General features: G+C 35.5%; 2 long non-coding RNA genes across 2 annotated transcripts; both read left to right on the top strand.

The window, feature by feature from the left end:
- Positions 1-2,940: 2,940 nt before the first annotated feature.
- On the top strand, positions 2,941-7,070 carry LOC132305537 (uncharacterized). Its single transcript, XR_009481623.1, has 3 exons — positions 2,941-3,027; positions 6,871-6,921; positions 7,009-7,070. It is a non-coding gene; the product is annotated as an uncharacterized LOC132305537 (long non-coding RNA).
- Positions 7,071-8,865: 1,795 nt separating this feature from the next.
- LOC132302421 (uncharacterized) lies at positions 8,866-10,046 on the top strand. Its single transcript, XR_009480822.1, has 3 exons — positions 8,866-9,410; positions 9,626-9,714; positions 9,840-10,046. It is a non-coding gene; the product is annotated as an uncharacterized LOC132302421 (long non-coding RNA).
- Positions 10,047-12,274: the final 2,228 nt, after the last annotated feature.

Here is a 12,274-nt window from a genome sequence, read left to right as displayed (position 1 = left end):
TCTTCTTATTATTATCTTTTATCTTCTCCGTAGGCGTATCAATACAAGCCTGATTGCAGACAGACCTTGCTACCTTCTCCATAGCTACATATGATAATTTAATGGGACCCCTGCCTTGTCCATAAACACCTGCCTTGTCCATAAACACACATATGAGATTGAAAGTTGTCTTTCTCCTTAGACACACCTTGTTGCCTTCTCCAGATATACCTGAAACAAAACCCACTGCATCCTGATACACTTCACGCATTTTATAGGTTGAGAGAAGGACATTGTGTATAGCTCGGGGTGTGGCTATTAATGTGGCTACCTCTTGGTATGCAGTCATGTGATATCCCACTTTCCAGCTATCGATGTGGCCTATCTCGTGGTTGTGGACATGTCATACTAACCCACTGGGATTTTAGAAAAATTTGCTTGGTGGCCGAAGTTTGGTGGAGTTGATATCAAGGGATATATCGCATGTTGCATGATTCTAGGATGATATCTGCTCTCTATGACTTGGTAATTCCTTATTAGACCAACTCGGTAGAGGTGACCACTGCTGAACCCCATTGACACATCGACTGAAGGCATCCCATTGGACCACAACAAAGTTCACTGAAGATATTGGCTGCCTCGGCACCACCTGGTGCCATTCTATGGCCGTGATGCTGCCCACTGCTAGTCATTCAAGGCACAAACTTTTATAGCACATTAACAATTTCTTGGAGGCAATTGGTTAATGTACATAATATTCTGTTTTCAAATTTTATTTTATGTCTGTTCCCTTGAGAATTGAGATTAGCTAATCATAATGCACTGAATGGCTAATGTAGCTGTGGGCTCTTGATAGGATGGTGGTAGAAAGAAATGTATTTTTGCTTCCTTATTATATATTCTGCTTTTAGTAATACAAAGTAGTGAATCTTGTATATGTTCATATGGGTTTGCACCACCTTGCTTATGTTCATGAAGATTGAGTACCTTCATCTCCTTGCCACTTGGAAGTTATGAATGGGCTTACTCCAACACATAGTGGGACTCTATTTCCAGAAAGCAAACTAGAAAAGGAATTCCTTCTTCAGTGATTGATTTGACAACCAATACATAGAAAGAATGGCTTCTTACAATTTCTTCCCCAAAAGTAGTTCTCATTGTTAGGGGCCAATCATGTGCTAATTACTTCTAGTAGCATATATGATAGCCACGATTTATGGAATGACTTACCAAATTAGCATAGATTTGCTTATGCATATGTTAGCATATATGATAGCCATGATTTATGGAATGACTTACCATATTAGTTGAGATTTGATTTAGATTTGATTTAATTTCTTTTCTTGTAATATAAGCATGTGCTCTTATTTTATTTATAAATACTAGAGCTGTGAATGAGTGATTGATATCATTCAAGCCTTTACATATTATTAAATCTCATTCAAACCTTTTACACAATTATCTCATTTTTCTCCTTTTCCTTCTATATTGTATTTCTTCTTGGTATCAGAGTTAGGGTGGTCCGACTACAATAAGGGCATTGCGAGTTCGGCACCCACCCATTCAGAAGCAGTCTAAGGAGATATAGTTGTTTCTTTTTTATGGTCTGAGGAGACATTTTTGATTCTTTCTTCTACATTGTTTAAACATATGTATAAAGGGGAATGGTCTGAGGAGACATTGTTGATTCTTCCATCTACATGTTTTAAACATGTGATGGGGAATGGTCTGAGGAGACATTGTTGGTTGTTTACGGTCTGAGGAGACATATTGTTGTTTGTTTATGGTCTGAGGAGACATATTGTTATTTGTTTACAGTCTGAGGAGACATTGTTGGTTGTTTACGGTCTAAGTAGATGTGATTGGTTGTTTACGGTTTGAGTAGACATTATTAATTGTTTATGGTTTGAGGAGACATTTTTGGTTTGTCGATTGACATTTTTAATCTAGTCAGATTTGCACTCTGCAACTTGTAGATTCTGAAGAAGGATGCTAGCAAGACTGTGTTTGAAGATGCGTTGTCCAAGTTGGGTGTTTCAGATATCCACGCGCCAACTTGAGGGGGAGTGTTAGCATATATGATAGCCACTATTTATAGAATGACTTACCATATTAGCATAGATTTGCTTATGCATATGTTAGCATATATGATAGCCATGATTTATGGAATGACTTACCATATTAGCAAAGATCTGATTTATATTTGATTTAATTTCTTTTCTTATAATATGAGCATGTGCTCTTATTTTATCTATAAATACTAGAGCTGTGAATGAGTGATTGATATCATTCAAGCCTTTACATATTATTAAATCTCATTCAAACATATTACATATTTCTCTTTTCTTTCTTTTTTTTTTTTATATTTCTACTCCTTCACTACCTCATTTTTTTTTCTTGGTCCATATTTTCATCGCAATTATAATATACCAGTCTAGTATTTCTATATCTTTGATCTATTTTCCAGTTATTACAAAATTACAGTACTTAGGAGTTAGAGGTTTGATTCTGGTGATGGCCCAAGATTTAATCACTTGACATTTGTCATTATTCATCACTGATTTATCTTGTCTATTATAGTATATGTAAAGAATCTACTGAGTCTCTCATCCCTGTTCTGTTAATATTCTGATGGAGGAAACTCTTAATGAACACCTGAATCAATTAAGCCGATAAACTCATAAATCAGGTTATGTAGGAAACTTCCGAATGACTGGCATCATTTTTTCCTTTTTCTCAAGTAATATCATCCTGAAATGATTCTGCTTATCAGACTGTATTCAGCAGTGACTTTTTTTCTTCCAAGTTTATGAAGCTAGGCGTGCTCTATAATTATCTTTACTCTCCTTTGTTTGAATACGTAGTAAAGTTTTATAACTGATTTGAAATACAATTCTGCATTTATTGATGAACACTAATTTTGTTTATTTATTTTTGCTTATGCAGCTGCTATGCGTAAGGAGATCCAAGATGAAACAGATCGTATAACTGGGAAGTCTAAGCAAATCTCTAATATTCCAATTCACTTGAGCATACATTCTCCAAATGGTTTGTATTCACTCTGCTCTTATCTAGTACCCGAGTCTTGGTTCGTATCACCGAATAGTAATGTTGTACTGAATATTTGAACTATATCTGTTTATTGTATATGCTTTTTTTATATCTTCATCTGATACTTGCAATGGTATCTGCAACTCAACTGAATGTGCTTTATCCCTTTATGGGTCATCTACAAAAATCTTATTATGCCACTCTGTTTATTCTAGGGCCATACGTCCTTTTGAGCCATGTCATTCTTTCCTCCTTTTTTCCCTGCTCAGGAATCAACCATGTTATTCCTCACTGCTCCAATCCACGTTCTTTTTGTTTTTTCCTTCATCCTTGTTACACCCACAACATGGACAATGCAACTCCTCTTCTTGCGGATGCAACCACTTATATGATCTTGATTGCATGAATCTTGTTTCATTTGAAAATACTGAAGTTCTCTCCCTCTCTCAGTTCATATTAAATATAGAAATATCTATTAAATTCTTTTAATTATCTTAATTTCTATTTACACCTATATTGAAAGATATAGGGTTTATGTTTTCATTATTTTATTGAACATATCCATTCAGAGTCAGGGTTCTGTGCCATTATAGCTTTTATTGGCATAGAGATCCAATCATACTACCAGATGCGTATAAAGCTGGGGGCCGGATTATAGCCAGTCCACCCCTCCTACCACTCTGAATTGATGGGAAAACCTTGGGCAATGGTCTTCGGTAATGTTCATCAACATTTGCTCTAGATTCTAATTATACCAAATGGAAACAAAATATGGCACAAAGAAGTAAATTTTGCTGCTTATTTAGCAGTGTGTATGTTTGTTTTTCTATTTTCCCTTTCTTTTATGTTCCTTCCCTTGTCATGTTATTGAACCGTGTATTCCATTAAGGCTATTGGTGTTCTTTCACATTTATTTATCATGTCTTTGCCGTGGATATAGGCCTGCTCTCCTATAGGCTATACAATTCTTTCTACTGTAGTAACTTCTACATAATAAGTCTTTTACCCCTCAGGGTAGTATGATATTATTTCAAGGAGTTATGTACTAGAGTTTGTCAATTCTTTTAAGTTGTGTGCCTTTAAAATTAACTAACAATTTTCTTGGAGAAGACGCTACAATGTGATATTACTGAGATCGTAATTAAGGCAGAATCCCAAAAATTATTATAAATATCTATCTTGACCAACATAATTTTTCTCCAATCTGCATTCTCATTTGTAGAGTAAACCTACCATGCTTCTAGTTTAGCCTTTTCTGTCCAGCATAATGTAACAAAAAAGCTGACAGATATATTGTGTTCCATCATTTTAGTAACAAATTCAAACCTGCTAGATCCATGTTAGCATGGAAGTGGAATTATGATGGTCATTAGGCTATTGTCATATTGTTTATAAAAATTATTGTACTAATTGATGCTTAGGTAGAGAAAGCACAAAACTTATTGGATACCTCGGTTTAAGTAGTGGTAGAAAAGGACAGATGCTGAAATTTAGTTCACAATGAGAAGAATCTTTTGTAATGTGATTATATATAAACTAAACTATAACATGTCAGTGCCAAATAAGGAATTTGGAGGGCCTGTGGGTTTAGTTTTTTGTGTTAACCTAAAAATGTTAAAGTGCTTGTAGTCCCCATTAGAGCATGTGCACTGATGAAAATTTCCTGTTGACTGCAAGCATAGATAGAAGGGATCATTAGAGAAAGAATATGCATTTGCTTTATGAGAACAGAATAAGTGTGTTTCTCAATTATGAGTGTTTCAAGAAGGATGATAACTAAACAATAAAGGGAAAAAAAATTCCACCTTTTGATTTCAAACCCAGTTCTATTTGGAATACTATTCTCTGCCAATCTATGCACTATAATTTGAGAGTAAGTGGAAGCTTTATATTCTCATAAACAGCTCAAAAATCATAATATGTTTTGTAGATAGAGATGGATACCAAGTGTTATGTCATTTTAGTAACTTTAGTAGATATCCTGTGAAAATGATGATGTAAAGATGGCTATGCTTAGCAACCTTTAGCTACCAAAGAAGGCCCACTTTTAACCTTATTGGAGTTGCATGCCATAAGGGACCTGAAATACAACACTAGAGTTTATAACTTAGGTGCAGAGTGAAATAGGTATTAGTCTTAAATATCAGCCAAATCATCTTGGCTTATTTTTCTTGCCAGCTATCTTACACGGATTTCTTGTCATTCAACGTAATCTATAAATTTTAAGGATTTGACTCCCAAGAGAAGAATAACAGACAATGCTTAGACATGAAACCGCCTAGGCATGAAGTTTTTAATGCTTCCTTCATACTTCATTAGTTTCTTTACTTTTAGTGCAAGCACTTGTCGAGGACCTTGCCACTTTAATGCATTAGCATTTTCGAGAATCATGGGCTGTGACATTATGTATGATACATTACCCTCTGATCTCTGACTTGTCATCTGAGGATGTGTTTGGCGGCATGGAAGTGGAGCCTTGGAATTGAAATTGGTGGAATTGAAGAAAAATTTGGTTCAATTTTTTGAGTTGCTTTTCTCTAATTCCACCAATTCCAATTCCATGCCAGCCAAACATAGCTTGAACATATTTTACTTATTTTTTTCAACTCACTTTAGTTTGGAATTATGACTTATTGTTAGAAGATGTTATATTTGGAAAAAATTATTATAGGAACCCTTAAATTACTCCTTGGCAAAATATTTGATATGAGAATATCATTGGAGAGATTTTAGCCTATGATAGAATATTGATTGGAGTGATTTATGGTATTGATTTTAGGAATCTTCCATTAATGTATTTTCCATATTTATCACCTCTATTCTTTCACCTATAAATAGAGGTGATCATTGTATACAAATATTAAGAGAGAATATATTATAAAGTGATGTGGCCCTTTGCGCTCTTTGTGCCGTGGATGTAGGCCCTAGTGGCTGAACCACGTAATATCCTTGTGTTCTTCGTGTTTCATTTCTCTCTTCACTTCTGTTTTATGCTTAACAACATGGTATCAGAGCCTAATTTCTTAGTATCTTAAATGTTGTTGAGGGTTTCTCGGTGCTATTTGTGACTTATTTGGGCTGCCGGTTTGTTCGGCAATAATGTTCTTCGCCTTTGCTGTGTCTCCGACAGTTTTTATCGACTTGTTTGGGCCGCCGGTGTGTTCGGTAGCATTGTCCTCGCCTTTGTCGTGTCTCCGGCAGTTTCTATTGACTTGTTTGGGCTGCCGGTGTGTTCGGTAGCATTGTTCGTAACCTTCGCCATGTGTTTGGTGCTATGTGGACTTATTTGGGCTACCGGTGTGTTTGGTAGCATTGTTCTTCGCATTCACCATGTCTCTAGCAGTTTTATTGTCTTTTTCCAAATCGTTGGAAAATGATCTATTTTATGATTTGATATGCAAGCTGAGCATTATTTCCATACACCCTTCAGCTTGACGGGCAGTGTTAGAAGATGTTATATTTGGAAAATATTATTATAAGAACCCTTCAATTACTACTTGACATAATATTTGATATGAGAATATCATAGGAGAGATTTTAGCCTTTGATAGAATATTGAATGGAGTGATTTATGGTATTGATTCTAGGAATATTCCATTAATGTATTTTCCATATTTATCACCTCTATTCTTTCACCTATAAATAGAGGTGATCATTGTATACAAAGATTAAGAGAGAATATTTTATAAAGTGATGTAGCCCTTTGGTCTCTTTGTGCCGTGGATGTAGGTCCTAGTGGCTGAACCACGTAATATCCTTGTGTTCTTCGTGTTTCATTTCTCTCTTCACTTCTGTTTTATGCTTGACAACACTTATCAAGTGCATGGTTTTGTGTTGCAGTTGTAAACTTAACACTAATAGATCTGCCTGGGTTGACAAAGGTTGCCGTGGGTTCGTATCTCAATTATATTTTTCATGCTTTCTTTTGATAAGAATTACTGGAATTTTTTTAGTTACAACAGTTTTTGCTTTTTGCAGAAGGACAGCCAGAGACTATTGTTGAAGATTTTGATAACATGGTCCCTTCTTATGTTGAGAAGGTGAGACCATTTATTAAGTTGAGTCTATGAATCTAGAATTTACCTCCAGTTGCTACTGTTAGAAGAGATGGAAAATTGCATATTGTATTGAATTCCATAAATCATGAATAGTACATAAGGCCCTTTACATAGGCATGAGAATGTGGTAGGTTACAGTCAAGGAGGAATAATTACAGTGGCTACAATCAGGGAAGAATAATTTCAATAACTATGCAAGAGATCAGTCAGCTAATCTAATCCCATAATTATAGCAACAGTCAAGGAAAAAGACTAAAATAAAAGAGTAAAATACCCATGTGGGGTAAGCTAATTACAAGTGTGCCCCAAATATAACCATTCTAACAGCTACGAAGTGTTGATGAATGCTTCAGAAATCCCAGACTCCAGAAACTTAGAGGATCAGCCATTTGATTTCCTAGCAAATGAGTAGCTGTTGTTATAATGGGAAAATAAGCACTTGTATAATCAAAATTTTTGGAAAGACTCGAGGAATATTTACTTCAGAGAAATATTTGTGTTTATGAGGGAAAATTTGATGGTATTAAGATCTTTCCATTTTACTAGATCTAGAATACTTTTTAATATTTCCAAGGAAATGGGATTAAGGAATTGTTCTTAAGACTAGAATTATAATCCAGTCATGAGTATGCACTCAAACCTCCAACTTGTGGGGCATGTTTGGTGAGAATGGTCTTTTGGTAACAACTATCTATGTACATGAAGATACTGATATGTAAAGTGTATGCGTTATTGAGGGGAGAGCAATGCTGACTGTTATATACAATGGTTTTACGTATATAGTTGACTATAAAATGTAGTGTGAAAATACAGATATAATATATAACACACCCATAAATGCACCATTAATCTTATTTATTGAGTAGAACAGAAAGTTCTCTTAAGCTTTTGAGTCTTAGTGATGGTAAATCAGCACAATGCTGAGGTGTTGAGGGAGATTGGGGAATGTAAGCAAGCTGAATAATAGTACCGGATGAAATAATAACTAAGACACTTGAACGGCACTCTGATTATTTTGGCCCATGGGTTGGGAGGGCATTGCTTTGGAAAAGACCACTATGTTGTTGGCTGAATCATGGTTGTTCGTTTAAGAAGATTAGTTTGAAGACCTGATCCTTTTTGGTCAACATAGAGAGCAACCATGATAACTAGAAGTGTGAGTTTTCTCTACTGATGTCGCAGAAGACTAGAACAGAACGTCATTTTTTATATCATTTTCATTTTTGTGTATGGAAACATGTATTATTCTGTTATCTGCTTTGTGGGAATTAAAATCAATTTTCATCATGGAACCAGTCTCTAAATTGATAAGGATTTAGGTATTTCACTGCATTATCAACTCGTTTTTTGTTCCATTGGTCATCTAATGGATTTCACTGTTTTTGTAGCCCAATTGCATTATATTGGCCATTTCTCCAGCAAATCAAGCTATGGCCACTTCTGATGCTATAAAGCTTGCAAAAGAAGTTGATTCTAGTGGTATAGTGAAATTGGTGGTGTAATTTTCTTGTCTATTAATGGGAACATTTGTATACAAGCCCAACAATTTATTTATGTATCAATCCTTTATATATTTTATTTGGTATTTCTAGGTGAAAGAACATTTGGAGTGGTAAACAAACTCGATCTGATGGACAAGGGAACCAATGCCCTGGATGTATGAATTCAATACTTTTTCATAAATTGTTCTTATTACACAACGTACTTACAATTACTTTATTGCAATATCTATAACGTTCATGACACATGATTATGGCTCTTTATCTTTAAGGTTCTTGAAGGAAGATCATACAGGCTTCAACATCCCTGGGTTGGAAAAGATAGTGGAGAGAATAAATCAGGCCCCTAACTTTTGGATAAGTGACTGTTCTCATACTTGAATCTCTCTCTTCAAGCTTGTCAGCCCCAGCTTTTACCACTGCACCAAGCACTGACCCCTGATTTTAAAAATAGCCTAGGACTTTTGCTGGGGAACTTTCAGTTTTCAGATTTGGATTGTGGTTTGATACCATGGTCTGTTCTCTATATAGTTTCATAGTTCCTATTATTTGTGTCTCTCCATTAATTTGGTGCAGTTGGCATTGGTTGCTTTGCGCAAGTCAAATGAAGTTCATGGTGTTCTCAACTTTAAGAGATTTGAATTGGTTCTGCAAGTATTTAACAAATTAATTTCTTGTAGCTCACCTACCTTTCTTGGCTAAAAAATTGTTTTGTTTTGTCAAATGATTTCTGTGCAGATATCTTGGGAGCATCCTCTCTCACCAGCATCCTGCACACACCATCTCAGAGCTCACTGTTCCTCTGAATGCCATAGATTTTTTGGTATGACTATATCAAGTCAATTGTAATTCAATTTAGTTATGATGCATACCTATTTTCCTCTTTTTCTTGGCCACCAAATGGATTTTAGATATACTTTTTTGGTTCTTTTCATATTTGGGGAGAGAAAATTGCTCTCAAAACACTGAACCAAGCATTTCCATGGTTCTGTTAGCTCCACATACCTACTTTTAACTTTTTGCTGGCTTTCATTATAGGCAAGTAAACTTGAGACCCCGACTGCTGCCGATATGAAGCATGTTGACCGGAAGCTCAAATCATGTCGGGATCCTGGCTCACATGACAAGTACTATATTTACACTTGACATGTATAGAAGGAACCATTTTTGCTTATCACGTGTTTCTGTGTGTGTGTATAGTAGTGATCATTGTTAATCCAATCTTCTCTCTCGTGATAATTCATTGATTCAGGACTAAGAAACGGAATCACAGGTCCAGAGAGGGTTCAAACGAAATGCATAACATGCCTTCAGCACTGTATGTTCTGCCACGTACATTTTGGTTCTCTTACGGTCTTACCTAGTCTGGTTTTAATTTTTCATTCGGGTGCATCTCATTACCAGTTTTCACTAGGAATCAATAATGGTGCTACATCATGGTACAAGGGGGTTCTACCTTTGTCACCTAGTAGCACATATATTTTAAAAATTTTATCAGCTTTCCTTACTTTTGCTGTGATTTTATTTTGATGCAATTACAAGTCCCTTCTGACATGATGTGGCAAATTTGATGGGTGACCGGATCTTTTTTCAACTTGTGGTGATACAAATGTAATGTTTTTCTGTGCTTGCAGGTGAATAATGTATGTTTACCTTTTTCTCCTGATGTTTGACAGGCTCTATATTGGAAATTCCATTCTAGGGAAGTAAACCCTGGTGTAATAGAATCATAAATCAGATAAGATAGTTAGGTTTTCTCTCATTTGAAGTAGGTATAAAACATTACACCTGTACTTGCATCTATGAATTCAACAGTTAGGCGACATCGTGGTTATCCATGGAGGATCTGCTATATGTTCTTTCATTGATGCAGTTTTTCTGTAATTGGATATAATTTCCATCATATTCCCATTTTTTTAACTCAGCAGAGAGTTTCTTTGTCAAATTAAGAGAGTTGCTAAATTTTTCATAAAATGAGTTGTTCACAAAATCATGTTTGGCATAACTCAGCACTTATTTATGTTCCGGTTAAATGGATGAAGTGGCAATGGAGAACCATTTATAGGCTCATCTATTAAATGCGTGTAGTCGAAACAACCTTTGGCTTCGTTAACATTGTACTTTATAACTGGTTATTTTCAAGCCTGTTGTTGACTTGTTAAATTAAATGAACCAAGAGCCTGTGCACTCAATTAGAGACAAGCCAAGATGATCTTTACTTTGTGGGGAGCTCAACAGGAGTTATAGCTGACCCCTGACACTGCATGACCAAATAACTTCCAACTGATATTTACTTTGTTCACCTTGGCTCATTTGACAATTTACTATGGAGTTATTGATGTAACATGTTCAAAGGGTAGTTAATTGCTTCAATCCATTTGCATCAAGGACCTGGTGGTATTTCTCTAAAGAAAGGGGATCCTAATTTTGTAACCTTTCGAAATTTATGTACATTTCATTCTGCCAAAAAAGGACTTGGCTAAACTAGTCTGGAATCGAGGAAGGCCTTCTACTAGTTTTACAGGCTCTGTTATTTTGCAAAATAAAATTCCTGTGCATAATTTGCAAAAGAGAGGGATCAGTTTCAGAGTGTGCCATAATTGTTTGAAGGGTGTGGATTTTTTTTGGAGCATTTGTTCTTTGAATCGGGTCTGGTCTTGGCTTGTTGATCTTCTTCATTGGGATTAAGTGCTGAGGAACAAATTCCTGAGAATTTTGTTCACTTGCTGCATATGGAGAATAGCGCGGAAGTGAAGCTGTTCAGTTGCTAAAGCAGCTGTATTTGAGGCTTCAGCATTTTGATTCTTGTCTACGGTGTTTGGTGCATTTTATCCTCTCTTTTTTTCGTTTTTTTTTTCTTGCTCATCTTTTTTATACGAAGTCTGTAGCTGTGTATTCTTTTTCCTGCTGACTTGCACATATTTTATAAGTGTTACAAAATTATTTTACATATTAGGCCAAATCTATATAATAAACATGTACAAATTTAAAAAATATTAATTGTGTCGCTTGAAAGTAGATTATCTCCAATAATGCATCCCAAATTCCAATCAAAGACCAGTAAACCTGTTTCCACCAAGCTTATTTTAGAAACTATGTAAATATATTATGGTTAAAAAAAAAAAATAGCATCATTACACAAAAATTACAAAAGAGGTACAACTAAGTGCTTGCACGCATTGCAATCCAATGAAAATCTTGGACTCAACACCATTTGAACTCATTTGCATTAAGCTAACATTTAACGATTGTGAAATTTTCATTACAAAGATCAAATGTCTCGTTTATAAGAAAATAAATTGATCATTTGTGGAGGAAAAATTCCCCACCAACCACAACATACCACGTGGCAATAAATGTACGGCCAATTGCTAATTGAAACCACCCAGAAGCCCATTATCAGTTGGGAGCCCAATAACAAAAAGTCCACAAACATGTCAAGTCGGCCTGATTAACGAAGGAAACTCCACTTAACATAAAACGGGTCAGCCCGATCACGGTTAGCTTATAACTCCATAACACCCGCCATAAAAGAAAGGGGTGCACGATCAGTAAGCATAAACAAGCACGTCTAGAAAACTGCCAATAACGGCTCCACGTAATTCTCTGCAAAAGCTTATAAATAGAGTATGAATGAGAATGGAAAGGCATTGAATTCCCATCATTGTTTCTCTCTTGCAAAATTGT

This window comes from Cornus florida, unplaced genomic scaffold, assembly GCF_030987335.1.
Source record: "Cornus florida cultivar Cherokee Brave unplaced genomic scaffold, ASM3098733v1 CherokeeBrave_3.0.0_Hap2_Chr04, whole genome shotgun sequence".
Taxonomy (NCBI): domain Eukaryota; kingdom Viridiplantae; phylum Streptophyta; class Magnoliopsida; order Cornales; family Cornaceae; genus Cornus; species Cornus florida.
The sequence above is the reverse complement of the archived record's forward strand: the minus strand, read 5'-3'. Positions and strand labels throughout refer to the sequence as shown.